Raw genomic sequence first — 21,712 nt, forward strand, 5'->3', positions numbered from 1 at the left:
TTTTTTTGCTATTCTCTTTAGGTCGCACCGACACAGATAGGTCTTATGGCGACGATGGGATAGGAATTGCCTAGGAATGGGAAGGAAGTGGCCGTTGCCTTAATTCAGGTACAGCCCCAGCATTTTCCTGGTGTGAAAATGGGAAACCACGGAAAACAATTTTCTGGTCTGCCGACAGTGGGGGTTCGAACCCACTATCTCCCGATTACTGGATACTGGCCGCACTTAAACGACTGCAGCTATCGAGCTCGGTATCTGCTCTATCAGATAGCTGCTCAATTGGTCTCCCGAGGCTCATTGAACCCTGCTTTTAGCCTTTAGTCCAGAATTAACATCAATGGACAGACTGAAAAGGCGAAATTGGGGCTTCCGGCTAAGATACAAGTAAGCTGTCCATACAAATTACAAGGCCATATTTGAAACAGTGCTGATGATTCACAATACAACAGTAAACAAATGGTGTCTGTATAAGCACGACCTAAACGTTATTATGACCAATTTTCGGTGTCTAAGTTCTATCATCAATAAAAACGATTAAAAGTTGCCATATAGTGTCCATATAAAATGTGCCTTTAAAGAAGAATTACATTGGCGACCAATTCATTTAGATGTGCAAAGAAAGAAAGAAGGAAAGAAAGAAAGAGACCAAGCGAGTTGGCCGTGCGGTTAGGGGCGCGCAGATTTGAGCTTGAATCCGGGAGATAATGGGTTAGAATCCCACTGTCGGTAGCCCTAAAAATGATTTTCACACCAGGCAAGTACTGGAGCTGTACCTTAATTAAGGCCACGGCCGCTTCCTTTCCGATCCTACCACTTTCTCAACCCATCGTCGCCATAAGACCTATGTGTGTCGGTGCGACGTAAAGCCACTAGCAAAGAAAAAAAGGAAGAAAGAAAGAAAAATTGTTTATATGTTATCATAATTCCCCACCTCCATTTTTGCTACTGCCAACGGCCGTAGCCGTGTTGAAACACCGGATCCCGTGAGACTTCCGAAGTTAAGCAACATTGAGCGTGGTCAAGATTTGGATGGGTTGCCACTCGCTGTTGGTGGTGGGTAAGGGAATGGAGGAGCGGAAAGGAACTGGCCACCCTACCGTACGTAAACTCCGGCTCAGGCACACCTCTTCAGAGGTTCGGACTTGCCTTCTGGCAGAATACACCCTTGCCTTGCCTTTTTTTCTTTTTGCTACTTGTTTAAGGTCTCACTAACACATCCGTCGTTTTCGGCAATGGAGGGAGGAAGAGGGCTGGGATTGGGAGGTAGCGGTCGTGGCATTAATTAAGGTACAGCCCCAGCATTTTTCTGGTGTTAAAGATGGGAAACCACGGAAAACCATCTTCAGGGCTGTCGACAGCGGGATTTGAACCCACTATCTGCCGTATGCAAGCTCACAGCTGCGCGACCTTGACCACCCGGTCAACTCGTTCGGTCATAATTAATTTACAGATATAATTGTTGTCTCTAAATAAAAAAATATGGTAAAACATAGCTGACACTAGTACGACTGGTCGGACATTAGTCAGTGTGGGTCAACTGCCAAAGTTAATTAATTATGGTAATGGGGACACTATGTCCCAGTGAGCAGGTGGCCGCGTGGTTTGGCTCACGTAGCTATTAGCATGCATTCGGAGGAAATGGGTTCGAACCCCACTCTCAGCAGCCCTGAATACGGTTTTCTGTGGTTTTTCATTTTCACACCAGGCAAATGTTGGGCCTGTACCTTAATTAAGGCCACGGTCGCTTCCTTCCCGATCCTAGCACTTTCTCAACCCATCGTCGCCATAAGACCTATCTGTGTCGACGTAAAGCAGACTGTAAAATAATAATAATAATAATAATAATAATAATAATAATAATAATAATAATAATAATAATAATAATAATAATAATAATAATAATAATAATAATAATAATATTTCCTTTACGTTCCACTAACTAAACTTTTTACAGTTGACAGCTGCAAATTCCTGGGTCTCCATTTTGATAAGAGACTTACGTGGCAGCCCCACATCCGTCAGTTAAAGGTTGCCTGCATGAAGAGACTTAACATGCTTAAGTTTCTCAGCGGCACTTCGTGGGGGGCTGACCGTGCGGTACTGCTACGATTTTACACGGCGACGGTCCTCTCCCGGATTGACTATGGAAGTGCGGCTTATGGCTCAGCATCAAAATCTACGCTGAGCCTTTTAGACAGTATTCACCATAGTGGAGTAAGGCTGGCAACGGGTGCTTTCCGTACTAGCCCCATTCCCAGCCTGCTCGCTGAAGCGGGAGTTCCACCTTTACGGATAAGGAGGCAGCAGTTACTCCTAACGTACGCTGCCAAAATTCGTGAAATGCCGCTACATCCAAGCTATCAGTGCATCTATCGCACCCAATACCACCAGCGGTGCCAAGACCGGCCGAATGCCACACGGCCGGTTGGGTTTCGGATTGATAGCTTGTGTCATGATTTGAATATTGATATCGGTGGTTGTCTTGAACGAACTCATAGCGAGGTACCTCCGTGGTTGGTTCCGCGACCGGATATACGTCTAGATCTGCTCCGTGGACCCAAGGTGAACACGGATTCCTCCGTTCATCGGAGGTATTTCCAGGACTTTGTTCACCAATATCCGGCCGCGAGATTTATCTTCACGGATGGTTCTAAAATCGGAGATAATGTTGGTTGCTCTTTTGTCATTGATGATATGAGTACGAAGATCTCGCTCCCTAAAGTATGTAGCGTGTATACTGCAGAGCTTTACGCCATCTTAGAGGCTCTGCAGTTTGCACTGCGTGACGAAGGAAGCCACTTTCTGTTGTGTACCGATTCGTTAAGCTCTCTGCAGTCTATTGAAACCTGTTTCTCGCAACACCCACTGGTGCAGCAGATACATGACCTTCTAGCCAGGTTAAGCGATGCTAGCACCAGAATTACTTTCGCGTGGCTTCCAAGCCACGTTGGGATTGCGGGAAACGAACATGCGGATGAAGCAGCAAAGGAAGCTGCACTTTTACCTCCAAGACCCGTCTATGTACCTGCTAAGGATATTTGTTCTCAGCTACGTCGAACCATCTTGGCGTTCTGGGAATCGGAGTGGCTAGATATCCGAACTCCCAACAAGCTGAGAGCAATTAAGAAGACAACTACCGTGTGGCGGTCCTCTTTCCGACCTTCACGGAGAGAGGCCATAGTACTGTGCAGGCTGAGGATAGGTCATTTACGATCCACGCACTCTTATCTCCTAAAGAGGGAAGACCCCCCAGTGTGTTCTTGTGGTGCCGAATTCACCGTGGCCCACATCCTCACAGAGTGCGCCGATCTCTCTGGCCTAAGACGGAGCCTCGGCCTGCAGGAAACACTCGAACGCATACTAGCCGATGACGCGACTACTGCTGATCTCGTCATCCGCTTTATGTGCGACAGTGGACTTATCAAAGGTATGTAAATTACAAGTGTACTGTTACTCAGGGAACGTACGTTCCCTTTTGATACGTTAGTAATCCTTTCGGCCTAGTTTTATAATTATTTTTTGTTTTAATTTGTACTGCGTTGCCAAAATCCTTTGTTGAATAAATAATTTTGTTTTATATTTTAAGTTTATTTTCCACTTATTTGTTCAGAGAGGATGATTACCTCGTTGTACTTCCTCTTAAAACAAAAATCACCACCACCACCACCATCGGAGACGCCGAGGTGCCGGAGTTTAGTCCTGCAGAAGTTCTTTTACGTGCCAATAAATCTACCGACACGTGGTGACGTATTTGAGTACTTTCACATAACACCGGACTGAACCATGATCGAACCTGCGAAGTTGGGGGTCGAATACCAGCGCCTCACCCGTTTGAGCTACTCAGCCTGGCAAGAGAAAAGAAAGAGAAAACAAATGTCCTTTCTTTGCAGATCAAAACGAACTGGTCGCTAGTGTAATTTGTATTCAACCACAAATTTCATTTGGATGTTTTTGATATTATGGTCTCTTTTTAAAAATGCCACATTTGATTATTTTTACTGATTCTTTCTTAATCCGTTCACCCTCCAGGGTTAGTTTTTCCCTCTGACTCAGCGAGCGATCCTACCTCTACCACCTCAAGGGCAGTGTTCTGGAGCGTTAGACTTTGGGTCGGGGAATGAAAATAAGGTGGAGGATCTGTACCTCGCCCAGGCGGCCTCACCTGCTATGCTGAACAGGGGCCTTGTGAGGGATGGGAGGATTGGAAGGGATAGACAAGGAAGAGGGAAAGAAGCGCCCGTGGCCTTAAGTTAGATATCATCCCGGCATTCGCCTGGAGGAGAAGTGGGAAACCACTGAAAACCACTTCCAGGATGGCTGAGTGGAACCCGTTCCAGCCCTCGTATCACTTTTCAAATTTCACAGTAGAGCCAGGAATCGAACCCCTGCCTCTGGGGGTGGCAGGTAATCACACTAACCGCTTCACGACAGAGGCGGACGTTCTTGCTGACAATGGAACTTAAATTCCGAAAACCGCTTATAATAATAATAATAATAATAATAATAATAATAATAATAATAATAATAATAATAATAATAATAATAATAATAATAATAATAATAATAATAATAATAATAATAATAATAATAATAATAATAATTAATTTGTGCTAATAGAGATTTTATCTGTTTATAGCTTTCATAGTGTCTTAGTCAGAAATAAGACTAGGACATCAGTAGAAGCTACATTTTTCTCTGGCCTGTGCTAAGAGATGGATGGCTAAATTCTGAATCTATTAAGAAATAGTAACCGAGAGAGTTGGCTGAGTGGTTCGGACGGTGGGGCTGTCAATTTGCATTCGAGAGATGTTGATTCTGAATCCCACTGTCGGCAGCCAAAATCAGGTAGTTTTCTGTGGTTTCCAATTTTCATATCAGGCTGTAACTTAGGTCATGCTCACTTTCTTCCCAGTCCCAGTCCAAGGCCTGCCCCATCCCGTCGTTTACGTAAAACCAGTCAGAGCCGGTGTGACATGAAACGAATAAAACCAAACAACCAAAACTCCATGGCGCTCTTGCCCCGAAGGGCCATGGTCTATCAGACGACCGGTGCTCACGCCGAAAGCCTGCAGATTACGAGGTGCCGTGTGGTCAGAACGACGAAACCTCTCGGCCGTTATTCTTAGTTTTCCTAGACCAGGGTCGCTATCTCACTGTCAGATGGCTCCTCGATCCAGCACTTAGATCCAGGTAATAATCCCTGACCTGGTCGGGATTCGAACCTGGGCACTCCGTGTAAGAGGCAGACACGCTACCCGTGTACTGTAGCAAAAATTAGTAAACTTGTACAGAAATACCATATGACAAAATATATTGACCGACCGACCCACGCAATCTTAATTAGTTTGTCTTTCGTGATTGTCATTAAGAATAATCCATCGGTAGTTGTATGAATTCATCTCACAACGTACAGTCCAAATATCACTTCATATGTTGAAGGTATTCATTATAACGTCACCGTGGTACGGAGCACGTCTAAATGACCAATGTGGGGCTTAGACCAACACAAGGCATACGTCAAGTGTTCTTAAGAGTCCGATAGGGCTGGAATACCCTGCTCTTTCCAGATCTCCAAACCAGTCCTTGTAGTGGCAGTATGAAAGTGGTGCGGGCTGAGACTGTGAGTTATGTTTTAGTGACTTGTGATATGTTGTGTTGTGCAGAACGCATGTAAAACTGTATGCTTGTGGATTACCACTAAGTATTGGGCCTACCGGAGAACTACACGTCTGCTCGTTTTCTCTGTGTAAATGAATTCATAGGAACGATAGAATGAAACATCGGTAAGTATTAATGAGAAATTCAATAAATAATGATTAAGGTCTGGATTTTAGGTCGTTATAAAATCAGTTTTGCATTTTATTATCACAGATTAGGTTTTAAAAATAATTTGAGCCTTTTAAGGAGATGTTATGATGAATTTAAACTTGAGACAAAGGACGTTCTGCGTTATGACATATCTAAACAAATCTTTTATTTCATTTTGTAAACTGTATGCAGAGAGTCAAATATATATATTATAATGCAGCTGTTCACTAGTAAATGTAGTCTTAAGGGCGAAAATTCAACTTATTTATTTATATTTATTACTTGTTTTTTGTCAGGATTAACAAAATATTATTTTTCCGTCAGTAGTGATATTAGCGTCGTCAGACTTGATTTTAAAACTTATATTTAGGTACTTTAACATATTACTATAAAATCTAAACACACAGTCTGAAAAATTAACTGAATAGGGCACATACGACCTCACAAAACAACTTAGGTGCACATTCACTAGCGATAGAAAAATGATAAGAAATAAAACGCTAAACCTCTTCGCATTAGTTTCTAGTATCTTGTTGGTAGAGGAAAGGTGAATGTCTTCCCTTCCCCAGTATCTTTTCAGAGAATACGGCATTTCCTCCCTTTGTAGGTATTATGTCAGCAGCACCCTGGAAATCTCTGAACAATTCTACAGCTTTCATGTAACATGTGCAATCTGCGTAGAAATCAAGCATAATTGAGCTCCACATGGAATGGATAGGGGAAACAAATTAACTGTACTCAACGGATTAAAAGAAATGACCGGGTTAGCTACTTCTAGGTCTTAAAGTTCCGTTTATCCCTTTCTTTACGTTCAGTAGGATTGCCGCATTAGAATCTTATGGATATAAAATATAAAAGTATGTTGAAATTCTCTAATTAAGATGAAAGTAAAATAATGTTCAAACCTGTGAATCTAGGCCCTAATAATGATAGCCTCTTACATATCTTCATCAAAATTAAATTATTTGAACATTTTCAGTTGGGTCAAAGTATTTAACTGATACAGTATGAGGAGTCTGTAAACTTTATCGGATGGTGACTTAGGACAATTTTTGGTTTCTGCTCGTGGAACAGTTGTTTGTATGAAGTCCTACTACAACTTATGAATATCATTTTTGTCCCGTATTGGCATCAACTCAACTAAGGTTAGGATGAATGGAGAAATCCCACCTTTCAATACTTATTTGTTTTTTTATTGCTAGTCTATGTACTTGTGTAACATAATGGAAGGTGGGATTCTCCATTCTACCTAACCTTAGTTGAAGTCCTACTAGCCTAGTTCACTTCACGGGCATTTGGGTACCACGACTTTCCGGCTCCACTTATCGTGTTGGGAATGGATTCGCAGATCGAGAATCCTGTCAAATGTGAGGTGAATTCCGTCGCAAAAATTGGGCGCTCAGAGGAAATTTATTGGCAAACACTCGCTGTTTGTGGAAATATTATGAAATGACAAAGTGGGGTAAACATTTCTCTGGAGCAGGACCGGCATTTTTAACGGACAAATGAGCACTAGGCGTTTGTCATCTCAGTTGAAGTGAAGATGCAGGCGATAGACTTCTATAACTTTGGGCTAGAGAAGCTACTACCCAGACTAAATAATTGTTTAGATAATTCGAAAGCGAAGTTTGAAAAGCATGTAGTGGAAAATAAATTTTTCTATAGTTTTTACGTTGCACCGATGGCAACGTGGTATAGTGGGGTAGCGTGCCTACCTCTTACCTAGAGGGCCCGGGTTCGTTTCTCGGCCAGGTAAGGGATTGTTACGTGGATCTAAGGCATGATTCGAAGTCCACCCAGCCTACATGATTACAATTGAGAAGCTATCTGACGGTGAGATAGCGTATCGGTCTCAAATAGCCAAGAATATCGGCGAGGAAGATTCATCGAGCCGATCACATACTATCTCGCAATCTGCAGGCCTCCGGACTTAACAGCGGTCGCTTGCTAGACCAAGGCCCTTCGGGGCTGTTGTTCTATGAGGTTCGGTTTGGTTTACGCCGCACCAACTCACATAAGTATTATGTCCGGCTCCATGGCTAAATGGTTAGCGTGCTGGTCACAGGGGTCCCGGGTTCGATTTCCAGCAGGGTCGGGAATTTTAACCATCATTGGTTAATTTCGCTGGCACGGGAGGTGGGTGTATGTCTTGTCTTCATCATCATTTAATCCTCATCACGACGCGCAGGTCACCTACGGGTGCCAAATCAAAAGACCTCACCTGGCGAGCCAAACCCATCCTGGAATCTCCAGGCACTAAAAGCCATACGCCATTTCATTTATATAGATCTGATGACCACGACGGGATATGATAGGGCTAGGACTATGAATCAAATGTGGATCGCCTTAATTAAGTTGCCTGATGTGAAAATAGAAAACTACGGAAATAAATTCTCACAGCTGTCGACAGTGGGGCTCGAACTCACTATCTCCCAAAGAAAGCTACAGATCTAAGACCCAAACAGCTCAGCTAACTTACTCAGTGCACCTGTTGTTCATTTCCACGCGAAATTTTGTTAACTAAGCATTATGCGAAAGTATACTGGCTTTTGTATCTTTAATTTCCGGGCACACCTCGTAGGTGAGTCCATAGAGCTAGTTGTTTATACAGGATTATGGATGTACTTCGTTTACTTATAGAGGCTTGCAGACTGAATTCTGAAAGGAATTAAAGTGTATTATTAAGATGTGGGCATATATTATTATTATTATTATTATTATTATTATTATTATTATTATTATTATTATTATTATTGCCATGCTGGAAAGAGTGACACAGACGACAGAGTGCTGACTTTCTGAGCCCTAGTTGACAGGTTCGATGCCGACGTAGGCCAGTGGTTTTTGAAGGTGTTCAAATACGTCTGGATTGTGTCCGTAGATTTACCGGCTCGGAACTCCTGTGGGACAACATGTCCACACCTCGACTACTCAGAAAACTGTAAAAGTAGTTACTGTGGCGTAATACGAATAATATGATTATTTCTTCTTCTCAATCTGTTTACCCTCGAGGGTTGGTTTTTCCCTCGGACTCAGCGAGGGATCCCACCTCTACCGCCTCAAGGGCAGTGTCCTGGAGCTTCAGACCCTGGGTTGGAAGATAAAACTGGGGAGGATGACCAGTGCCTCGCCCAGGCGGCCTCACCTGCTATGCTGAACAGGGGCCTTGCGGGGGGATGGGAAGACTGGAAGGGATAGACAAGGAAGAGGGAAGGAAGCGGCCGTGGCCTAAGTTAGGTACCATTCCGGCATTTTCCTGGAGGAGAAGTGGGAAACCACAGAAAACTACTTCCAGGAAGGCTGAGGTGGGAATAGAAACCCCCTCTACTCAGTTGACCTCCCGAGGCTGAGTGGACCCCGTTCCAGCCCTCGTACCACTTTTCAAATTTCGTGGCAGAGCCGGGAATTGAACCCGAACCTCCGGGTGTGGCAGCTAATCACACTAACCACTACACCGCAGAGGCGGACAGTATGATTAATTGATTATTATTATTATTATTATTATTATTATTACTATTATTATTATTATTATTATTATTATTATTATTATTATTATTATTATCATAACAATTCATCAGACCTGTCAGTATAGTATATACCTTCTATTTCAGGGAGGAAAACGACAAGAAATTGCCTCACTTCATCATTTTCAACGCACGCCTCGTCAGCAACGCCTAAAGGCTGTTTTTTCAACCTCCGGTGGGCTATAAAAAAGACACATTGGCGTAACAAAATGATTTTATCACTAAAAGTTTAGTAGTTTTACACCTATTTTTCCATATAATCGCCAAAACAATTTAGGCATTTGTCTTATCGTGACACCAGCTTTCTGATGCCCTCTGCAAAGAAGTCTGCCGGGAGTGAGGTAATGTTCATATGGACAGCCTCCTGAAGTTCTTCGCTTGTCCGTCACAAATTGAGGTTTATAATCAGTGAACTTTCTACAGCAATCCCAGACATTTCGAAGTCATTTCTGTACAGAACTGCGACTCAACACTTAGGATACCGGAAACTTTGTTCACGTCGGGTCCCGCGGCTGTGAGCTTGCATCCGGGAGATAGTAAGTTCGAATCCCACTATCGGCAGCCCTGAAAATGGTTTTCCGTGGTTTCCCATTTTCACACCAGGCAAATGCTCGGGCTGTACCTTAATTAAGGCCACGGCCGCTTCCTTCCAACTCCTAGGCCTTTCCTATCCCATCGTCGCCATAAGACCTATCTGTGTCGGTGCGACGTAAAGCCCCTAGCAAAAAAAAAAACGTCGGGTCCCAACAATTTTGACTGACGATCACAAAACTTAGAACATGGCGTCAGCCGTAATGTTTCTCACACGTTACCATAGTGATGGGGAAGAGTTTTTAAAGTCTACCGTTACTGGCGAGGAAACCTGGGTCCTGTATGACACTCGAGTAAACAAAGAACAGTCTACAGAGTGGATGCATGCTTCTTCTCCAAACAAGCCAGAAAAGTTTTTAACTGACACTGAGCAACAGGTAAATAATGGCTACCGTGTTTAGCGACCATAAAGGTGTCTTGTTTTTTTTTTTTTTTTTTTGCTAGGGGCTTTACGTCGCACCGACACAGATAGGTCTTATGGCGACGATGGGATGGGAAAGGCCTAGGAGTTGGAAGGAAGCGGCCGTGGCCTTAATTAAGGTACAGCCCCAGCATTTGCCTGGTGTGAAAATGGGAAACCACGGAAAACCATCTTCAGGGCTGCCGATAGTGGGATTCGAACCTACTATCTCCCGGATGCAAGCTCACAGCCGCGCGCCTCTACGCGCACGGCCAACTCGCCCGGTAGGTGTCTTGTTGGTGGAATTTATTGAGCAGGAGGATGTCCAGACGAACATTACCTCACTGGCGGTAGACTTCTTTGCAGAGGTAATCTGGTGTCACGATATGATAAATGCCTACATTGTTTTGGCGATTATGTGGAAAAATAAGTATGAAACTTTTGGTGATAAAAATAATTTTATGTCAATGCGTCCTATTTTATAGCCCACCGGAGGTTGCAAAAACAGCCCTCGCATTTCTATGACATCTGATAGCGATTTGAACTGAGAAAATATACTACGAAAAAGTAGCAGTTATTGTTATAGTGTAGGCTTACATGTGTCGTTAATTTGAATTATGGTACAAAAAACTATACATAGTAATCACTTATTTCTAATTATCAGAGCAAGATTCTGTTCTGTTTGTGGTGTCTGGCATGGGGAGGGGGTTCTGAGATACATTTTCTAACTCGGTTCAAACATCGCTGGATGCTGCAACGCATTAAATCTCAAGCCTGTAATAAGCAGCAGGGAATGCAGGCTGTGGTAAACTTCAGCTGCACTCAATAATTAATTAATTCATTCATTTTATTTGCTCGCTCTGTGAGGGCAACATCATCATCCTGCATTCGGATTTCAAGATCGTGGTTTGAAATCCGACAGGCGTAGCCTTCTTTTTGAATGGCGGAGAATATTCCACGTATCATTACATTTCGTACGACGACGGCATGTAAAAATCTTTGGTGACACATTTTACTGACAAAGTCGACTGAAATGGAAATGACGTATGGCTTTTAGTGCCGGGAGTGTCCAAGGACATGTTCGGCTCGCCAGGTGCAGGTCTTTTGATTTGACACCCGTTGGCGACCTGCGCGTCGTGATGAGGATGAAATGACGATGAAGACTACACATACACCCAGCGCTCGTGCCAGCGAAATTAACCAATGGTGGTTAAAATTCCCGACCCTGCCGGGAATCGAACCTGGGAACCCTGTGACCAAAGGCCAGCATGCTAACCATCTAGCCATGGAGTCGGACACAGTCAATTAATACTTAGCAATAGGCCACCCAATAGAATTCCGATTTCGTTGTCAACTGGTAAATTAAAACGGAGGGTTGAAATTGTCACGCAAGCAGTCTAAAGGGTGGCTAGTCTAAATGTTAGCATGCCGTGGGTGAGGCCGTACGGTTATTTATTATTATTATTATTATTATTATTACCATTATTATTATTATTATTATTATTATTATTATTATTATTATTATTATTATTATTATTATTATATGCGAATAAGCTCATTAAGACTACGCAAAGTACTGGGAGGCGTGCATTTGCCTTCTTCTCTGCTCATAGTTCTTTCATTCTTTTAACTGTGGGCTTCCTTTCTGTCTTCAGACCAGGTTGTTCGTCTTCTTTGGACTTTCCTCTTGGTCAATCTGCCATTTATGAATTTTGGATCTGAAGATTACCCTGTTTTGGACATCTGCTGGTGTAATTCCTGCCTGTTTCAAATCGTTTTTAATTTTGCCAATCCATTTCATTGTGTTTGTTTTAGCCTTACTCCTATTTTCATAAAATTTGACTGTAGGGACTATGTTTGGTAAGTCTGGATGCATTCTTTTAATATGACCATAGAAACGTAGCCTGATTTTTCTAATATCACTGTGAAGATTTGTGTATTGTTTGATTTCCGTCTACCTCTAAGTTGATATTGTCCGTTAATGAGTTTCGGACCTAGAATTTTTTAAATGATTTTGCGTTCCTTTTTCTCAGCGTTTTCAATGTCTGCTTTCCTCTTCAAAATTAGCGTCTCTGATCCATAATGGCATTCTGGTTTGATGACTGTATTGTAGTAACTTAGTTTTGTATGCTTGAGATATTTTGGGTTAGTCGAAGTGCAGTTTCCAGTTTTTGGCGCCCAGTTTCATTGGCTTTTTGTTTCGAGTCCATTTTCCTGAATTGTTTCACGAAGGTACTTAAATTGTCATGTTATGTTATGTTCAGTCTTCAGCCCTACGGCTGGTTGGATCCTCAACAGCTCTGCCATCAGCTGTCATAGTTGGCCTAGGCATCACTGAAGAGGCGTACTAGGGAAATGAGGAGTGAGGTAGTTTCCCGTTGCTTTCTTCACCGAGCCAGAAGTTGTTATTACATATCAGTCTGCCAAGCCCACTGAAATGCATCCACCAACCGACCCTGTGAGCAACATTTTCACACCATTCATAGCAGGGACTAGCTGCACAAGGAATGGCATTACTAGCATCGCTCATACCTCAGTCACCTTCATATTGTCCACTTAATTTTGCCATTTTTTTCACGAATTTTGGTGCATATTTGTTGCAGGTCATGTATTGTCTTTTCAAAAGATATCTGAAGGCCGACTTTTTTCCGCAATTTCTTTCAGGAGTTCAAGCTGATTTTGGGCTGTTGAAATGTCTCGGGTAAGAATTGCTAGGTCATCCACAAATGCTAAGCAATCTATCGCTATTATTATTATTATTATTATTATTATTATTATTATTATTATTATTATTATTACCGTGGTTTGGTGGACCAGCAGAGGTGAAAGAAGGTGCCGGGATGAATGGGTCTAACTACAAGGTTAAAGTTAATTTAAAATTTTAACAAAGGTTATATTTTCCAAAAAACGACAAAATTTTAACAACTTTTCACTTAGAAAAATAACAATGACATATCAATTAGAAACAAGACTTAGAAAGATCCAAGATTTCAGAATTTTAACACTCTTGGGCTACAAACCCTAGTATTATAATTTTGAGCTCCTGGCTCAACTTTTACAGGCGAGCATAAATTGTTCACGGGGCAGAAATCCCCTAATCCCTGGAGCAATTGCTCCCAACTTCAAATATCAAACCTCCCAGGGGCACAGTTACCACACTAGAAAACAGCTGACACGCTCTCGGTTTTTCAAGCCTATTTAAGGCAATACCAGAAACTTACAATTATTTGCCATCAGGGCACAACTTACAAAAAAGAAACAGGGGTATCTTGTACCCAACCTACTGGGCCTTAGCAGAAAAGAACAGGTTAAGTAAATGGACCGAAACACCAAATTGAATGGAAGCGTGTACTTGCACTCCTAAATATGCATTCTTAAAACCTAAAAGGCACTAGGCCGATGAAACAAGGGCTATTCCCAAACTATGGGGGTGACTCGTATAAGAATAATTTAATACATTACGGAAAGGAAGAAAACCAGTTACAAAACGGTCACCTCAAACCAATATGAAGGGGAGCTCGAGAAAGTAAATCACTCTCTATCCCCGAATTACAGTTACAGATTTTATGAAATATTCACATTAGCCTGCAGAATTTACATTTTAGAGAAGTTGGTTACATATTAAAGTTTCGGACCTATCCCTCGGGCTAAACTGCGGAGCTAGCAAGATATACAGATGTTAAACGGCCATTACCTTGCTGAAGAACTGCTGCCTGCTGAAAGAGGCACCTCCCGCCTCCTGCTTCACATACACACAGTTAGATGTTGATCAAATGGCCAAGAGACGTGAAAATCCGCAGTTTATAAACCCTCGTGGAAAGTTCGAGACCTTTCATAAATAATCAAGCCACACCCTCTCAATTTTATTGAATCATACACAATTTACACTCAAAGTCGAAGAAGAAGTCCAGGATTGGTCGGAAATTAATTACAAAAATTAGCGATTGGCTGGATTCAAAACTGGCGGAAAGAACAGATAAATATTGCCAACCCACAAATGAATAAACAAAATTTAGTAAAGAAACAAATCTATGAATACAAAATTTCTTCAAAAAAGTTCTTTCACTTCGCACCAGGGTGCATGATCATAGTTTTTGTAGTGACATCTGTTGTAGAAAGTCCAAACTTCTTGATAAATGGTAACCAAAACACGTTGACATTTACACAGTCATAGAGACTTCACAATCACAAAATTAAGGCAGTGACATCTTCTGAATAAAAGTTTAAGGAGGTCTAGTTCCAAGTTCACTGTTCCTCCATTAGAGGAGGTTTTATTGGCGAAAGATTTAAATGTGTGGCGTAGAGGTGTACCTACCGGTACAAGTATTATTAATTACTTAGCTTTAACATTCACTTGTCGACTCGCCTGCATATTTTTGATCTGTTAACAGAGATGTATCTTCTAACATTTTGTCCATACCCTAGTGAGGTCGCGGGGACGAACTGTGTAGCATACGTGCATGTGGCCTTGATTTATTAAAGGATGCCCTTCCTGACGTGAACGCTATGTGGAAGGATGTATTCACTGTTGCGTGTTTCTGTGGTTGTTGGCAGTGAGGTGGGGTGTGTTGTATTTTGTGTATATGAAGAGGTGTGTATTGAGACAAACGCAGATACATAGTCCTCGAGGCACAGGACCTAGGAAAACTGATAAAATCCCCGAACTGGGGCTCTGTGAACTAAAGACAACAATACTGACCACTCAACCAAGGAGCCATACATCTTAAAACTAATGGATGAGCATTTCTTGTTTCAGTAAAGAAACGCTCCTTATTAAACTTAAGGCTTACAGTGGCACGGTTCATTATTTCGAGCTCTCAATCTGGCCTGCTAGGTCTCCTCATGTTAATCCCAAAGATAACTTGTGGAATAACATGATACACAAATTTCAGAAGACGAAGCATCGAGTGGCCAAGCTGAGGCGTGGCTATTACGAAGGATCAGTGTTGGGCCCTGATTGGAGGAGTTGACAACTGCAGGCAATCCCGAGGTGGCCCCATTAATTACTCAATTTATAAGGAATACTACATAATATTTCATGATTTTGCTAACATTATTTCCCATGTGAAGTGGAAAAGAAGGTAATATAGTTCATGATGTCCTTTTAATCCTCTGTGGATCAGTGGTGGAGTGTCTGCCTCCGGATCCGAAGATAGCGGGTTCAAACACGGCAGATGTAGTCGTATTTTTGAAGGGCAGGAATAGAAAGCCCATTCGACACTCCATATCGTACAATGTTGAAATGTAAGAGATCTCTGATCACACATTTGGTGTTCACCCGACAAAATTAACTAAAATTCAGCCATTGACGCCGAAGAGTAATTTAGTTTACCCTGTCAAATATTAAACCTAGAGTGAAACGGAACGTCGAAATTGATGAGCAAGTAGCAAGATGGCGTCAAATTAAATGCTTGAAGATAGTAACTGAGACCATACGATTATTATTATTATTAAAAGGCACTGTAATATAAACATTTCACCTGCCATCTTTTTTGACTGATATTGTGATGTATTCTAAGTGTAGGGCACATGTATTACGATATCTATCATATGATAATAATAATAATAGTAATAATAATAATAATAATAATAATAATAATAATAATAATAATAATAATAATAATAATAATAATAATAATAATAATAATAATAATTGTACCGGGAGGTACACCCCAACGGCGCGCATTCAAATTTAGCGCCTAAACGAACCCATCTATTGGTAAAACAGTGAAATTGAAACTACACCAACTTAGAACTTTACTCAGAAGATGTTACCACAGAAATATGATGTAATTTTGTTATTGTGCAGTTGCCTAAACTGAGTGAATTTATCCTTGATTTGTTTGCCATTCATCAAGAAGTTTGGACGTTCTTCCACAGATGAGCTCAGGAATTGTAAGGCGAGGGGCGCGAAGCACCAGGATTTGTAAACACTAAATTTTGGTTTTTCCTTGTCTTGTTTAAAATTTGTCATTGTATCTGTTCTTTCATTGTTATGAAAAATTGTTAAGTTTGAAGTCCTAAAGGAAATATAATTTTTGTTAAAGTTTTAATCCAATTCTTGACATTGTAATTAGACCAATTCAACCCGGCACCTTCTTTAACCTCTTTCTGCTCCACGCGTAAACTCGTAATAATAATAATAATAATAATAATAATAATAATAATAATAATAATAATAATAATAATAATAATAATAATAATAATAATAATGCCAGAATCTAAAGTGAGGCTTATCGTGGTCCCTAGTTGTCCTATTAGCGAAGTTGAATGAATGAATAATAATCATATTCTTCTTCAGTTTCTTCCTCTTCTTTTTATTTTACTTTACCATAAATCTTTACACATGTTATGTTCCTAAGATGAACCAGAACTTACTAAAAGTGAACGTTTTCATTTTCACTTTAGGAAACCTACGCCACATTACAGAATAAGTAACCATAACTTGAAAGAGATTCCGTTTAAGAAATAATGGCATTGATCTCTCTGTGAAATGTTATGGTATTTTATCTGTGGGTGGTGCGGACTTAGCGGGGACGGAAGAGAAGTTTCTTGAAGGGATGAAGTTGAAAATATCTGACAAAGAGGAGGAACCTGCAGATTGTGTGTCACTGAGCGAACAGTAGGCTACTTCTTAGCACAGGCTGCAAATAGGTAATGGAGTTTTAATTACGGGAATCGGTTCCCAGCGAAATGCAATAAAATGTTCAAGCATATATAAATAAATACCGGTACTTTTATGAAAAGTATTTTATATTGGTCGTTAGGAAGGGAACCAAGATAAGGAAATCTTAGTTCTGGGTATTTACTTGAAACTAGCACACAAAACTTTACTGGCTGAACTCCCTGGCGCAGTGGGTATATCCTTATCATTCTGCTCTAAAGATGGTGGTTTCGATTCTAACTGATGTAGATGACATTTAAGATTTTAGGGTCACGTAGATGTCAGCTTGTACTCGAGAGACAGTGGATTCGAATCCCACTGTCGGCGGCCCTTAAAATGGTTTTCTTTGATTTTCGACTTTTACACCAGGCAAATCTTGAGGCTGTACCTTAATTAAGGCCGCGGTCGCTTCTTTCCCACTCCTAGTTCTTTCCTGTCCCATCGTCGGCGCGAGGGTAGCCAATAGTAAAGATAATAATAATAATAATAATAATAATAATAATAATAATAATAATAATAATAATAATAATAATAATAATAATAATAATAATAATAATAATAATAATAATAATAATAATAATAATAATACTGTTTGCTTTACGTTCCACTAACTACTTTTACGGTCTTTGGAGACACCGAGGTGCCGGAATTTAGTCCCGCAGGATTCTTTTATGTGCCAGTAAACCTACCGACACGAGGCTGTCGTATTTGAGCACCTTCAAATACCAATAGTAAAGAAAACCCTACTCTAATTCTCTGAATTATATTTCCTGGAATCTTAGCCACCCATTCAACCACTCCTTTTGTCTAGTTCAATAGCCTTGATTTTTGTCAGTACTGTAATTGCCCATGATATCGGTATCAAAAGCCCTGGATAGCCAAGTTCTTAGGACCAACATTTTCCAGGAAGCGGAAACCAGAGAAAAGAATTCTCAGGACAGTCGACAGTAGGGATTGATCCGACTCGTCTCCTGAATGCAGAGCTTGGCTTTACAGCCGTAGAACGTTAATACGTGCGCCCCTCGCTCGGTAGGCAACCAATTTAGCGTCTAATAGATTTACAACAACAACAACAACAACAACAACAACAACAATAATAATAATAATAATAATAATAATAATAATAATAATAATAATATAAAAGTGAAACTAGCGAGCTCGACAGCTGCAGTCGCTTAAATGCAGCCAGTATCCGGGAGATAGTGGGTTCGAACCCCACTGTCCGCAGTCCTGAAAATGTTCTTCCGTGGTTTTATATTTTCAGAACACTCAAATGCTAGGGCTGTACCTTAATTATTAAGGACACGGCCGCTTACTTACCACTCCTAGCCCTTTCCCAGCCCATCGTCGCCAAAAAACCTATATGTGTCGGTGCGACCATGAATGCTAGAGGCAAAAGTCGAATTGATGCCTTTAAGACGTGTTTTCGTAGAATGCTGCGTGTGCGCTGGACGGAAGAAAGAACCAATGTTTCAATTCTGAACGAACTGAGCATCAAGAAACGTCTCTCTTACCGTGTGAGTGAGTGTTACCTCCAGTTCTTTGGCCACATTTTCGGAAGAGAACTTGGAGAAAGACCATTTTGCAAGGCAAAGTTGAAGGCAGCAGACCACGAGGAAGAACAGCAAGTAGATGGTTAGATCAGGTGTAGAAGATCACTGGCTTTCCTCTTCAGAGCATGTTAAGAAAAACTGAATACCGCTCTGGCTGGAGACATCTCGTCATCCAACGCAGAAATGATAGAGTTATGTGATCTGGATGCTCAGCAATAAGCAAAACGAATACTGATGATGAATTTAATTAAAGAGCCGCACAAAGATTAGATGGACGTTGATGGACAGATTGTCGCTAGGCGACAGCGACTTAACTCTGTATCATGGTAGTTCAGGAAAAAATGTTGAAGGCCTATATAGGAGGATGGGAACACGCCGTCATGTTTTACGAAATACTTTCTTGCTAGGAGGTTCATTCAAGTAGGCAACTCATTGCCTGTTATTTAGAAATAGCAAACCAACATGCCGTAATCGAGATCTATTTTCGACCTTGCTTGCTTGCTTGCTCTAATATAGGCGAAATCGAATTTGTCGTACAAGGACGAGACAAAGCTCATTTTAAGCCCCTTGACGCAAAGAACAAAACTCGGTAAACCCTTCGGGTTCGAAAACCATGTTTGTAGGCCCTAAAACCAACCATTATGGAGATATTGGAACCACACTACCCCTGCTCTAGGAATCGGATAAAGAAACGAACGGCCGTAACCATGGCAACGTCAGCTCCAGGATTCTACAGCAGCGAGTTTATGCATGTACGTTTGGGCATAGCTGCCAAACAAAATTGATACACTTATGACTTACTATCTGGAAAAAATAAACTGTTGTGTAAGACGCTCATAGCACTCCTTTGGGAGGAGACGGAAAAGGAGTGAAGTATAAAAATAATAGTCCCGGAGATCTCCGTAGTACAACGACCAGCGGTTGCCGACGGGCCTCCCTTTTTACGTACTGGCTTAGGTTTCAGCATTTTGCGGAGTCTGTTACCCATAGCTTAAACTATTTTCTATCAAATCATGGAGTAGTAGGATCACTGATGTTATTAGTACCGATATTTTGGTCCACTCTTACGATCATTGTAACCATGAAACCTATATACTGTGCACAATTGTCAAGATGGTGCGCGCATGACTTGAAAAAATTTCTCAACATTTATACTCAGATTCATTATATGATGTGCGACATGAGTGACAAGCCCTGAGAATTATAATTCTCGATAATTATAGTAGTTCCTTTTATGCATCGCGGATTTCCTTTATCATTTGTAATAGTTATGAAATGTCGGATCAAACAAATAAATTCAATAATATTTATATTTGTGGTACTATCTGGCGAAAGTATACTTACACTAAACCTGCAGCTTTGTGAAGGGAGCAGGTAGGTGGGAATGAAGGAAAAACATGGTAGCAAAAGATCTGAGAGGTCGACGCTAATTAGAAACTAATATTTAGAGGCCCCCATGAAGAAAAGAAGAAGATACACTATAATTCCAAACATGACAAATAATTTCTACGCACTTAAGTAAATACACCAGTGATATAAATATCTAATGAAGTCAGTCACACCGATAGTATGAGTAACTAAAGCCAGTTTCTGATAACCCGTACGAAGAACGGGTACTTCTGCTAGTGATTACATAAAAATGGAAATAAAAAACAACCAAAATATTGGAGGAAATTGTTAATAAAAATTTGAATTAATTTAAAAAATATTTCTTGAGGCGTAGTAGCGCACGCCGAGCACATAATAATAATAATAATAATAATAATAATAATAATAATAATAATAATAATAATAATAATAATAATAATCCTATGATCTCGGCTAGCGTGTGCAGGCATTGCAATTTGACGCTATCTGACTTCCTGCTCGTAAATTTCAAGGCTCAGTTTTACTCTGGTCTTACTAGATGACAGAATAAATCGAATCTCTCCCGGGCGTCCATGACTGACTTTTAATGAATTTTGACGCGTGAACACGAAACATGTCATCAGCAATGTTTTACTTGCCGACAACATACGACATGGACTGTCGAGTGGAATTTCACCCGTCCTTCACCGAGCAAGTGGCCGTGTGGTTACGGTCGTGCAACTGTGAGCTTGCATTTGGGAGATAGTGGGTTCGAACCCCCCCCCCCCCTGTCTGGAACCCTGAAGATAGTTTTCCGATCGCGTCATTTTCACACCAGGCAAATGCTGGGACTGTACCTTAAGGCCACGGTTGCTTCCTTTCCACTCACAGCCCATTCCTATCGCATCGTCGCCGTAAGACGTATTTGTGCCGGTGAGACGTAATAACACTTAGTAAAAATATAAAAAGTTTTAAAAATCTGCGATTTTCGCATTCGGAGGCCGACACTCTACCACAGATCCACAGAGAGATCTTCGAATGGATTCATTTAGTTACTTTTTGTAAATTAACTTTGAATATGCACCTCCGTGGCTCAGGAGGCAGCGCGCCGGCGTCTAACCGTTGGGCTCCGTGGTTCAAATCCCGGTCACTCCATGTGAGATTTGGGCTGGACAAAGCGGAAGAGGGACTCCGGTTCTTTCATATTTTATTCCAGCAACTCTCTCCAATATCATTTCATTTTATCCGCCATTCATTCATCATTGTCCCAGAGGAGTGCGACAGGCTTCGGCAGCCGGCACAATTCCTATCCTCGCCGCTAGATGGGGCTTCATTCCATTCCCGACCTGGTCGAATAACAAGAAACAGGCTGTGGATTTTCAAGTCTGAATATGTTTCAGTATTGAACAATGTCTGGACCTTCGAGTTTGAAGGACGAGAATTTATCATATCCCACTAGGTCCAGATTATACCGTCCATTAGCAGCAGGAACATCGTCTTTTATGCGAGTTATTAACGTTTTGCCTTGCATAATATGTTCACATGTTCATACAATAATAGGCTGGTAGCTGTGTTCTGTGTGTTTTGAGTTAAAGGGGATATACCCTTGTTTGCACAGCACGTTCGTGCTGTCACATTCAATTTACCAGAACTAATTGCTCACACAGGCGTAATAACTACAGTTATAATCCTCCGATTTGCGGATTTCATACATGCTCAGCCGAGTGTTGGGAGGGGGAGGGGGGCAGGGAGAGAGAGAGAGAGAGAGAGTGGGATTGGGGGGGGGGGGTACGGGACGGTGTTTGTATGCGTGTATAGACGTAAT

This window comes from Anabrus simplex, chromosome 9 (genome assembly GCF_040414725.1).
Source record: "Anabrus simplex isolate iqAnaSimp1 chromosome 9, ASM4041472v1, whole genome shotgun sequence".
NCBI classification, from domain to species: domain Eukaryota; kingdom Metazoa; phylum Arthropoda; class Insecta; order Orthoptera; family Tettigoniidae; genus Anabrus; species Anabrus simplex.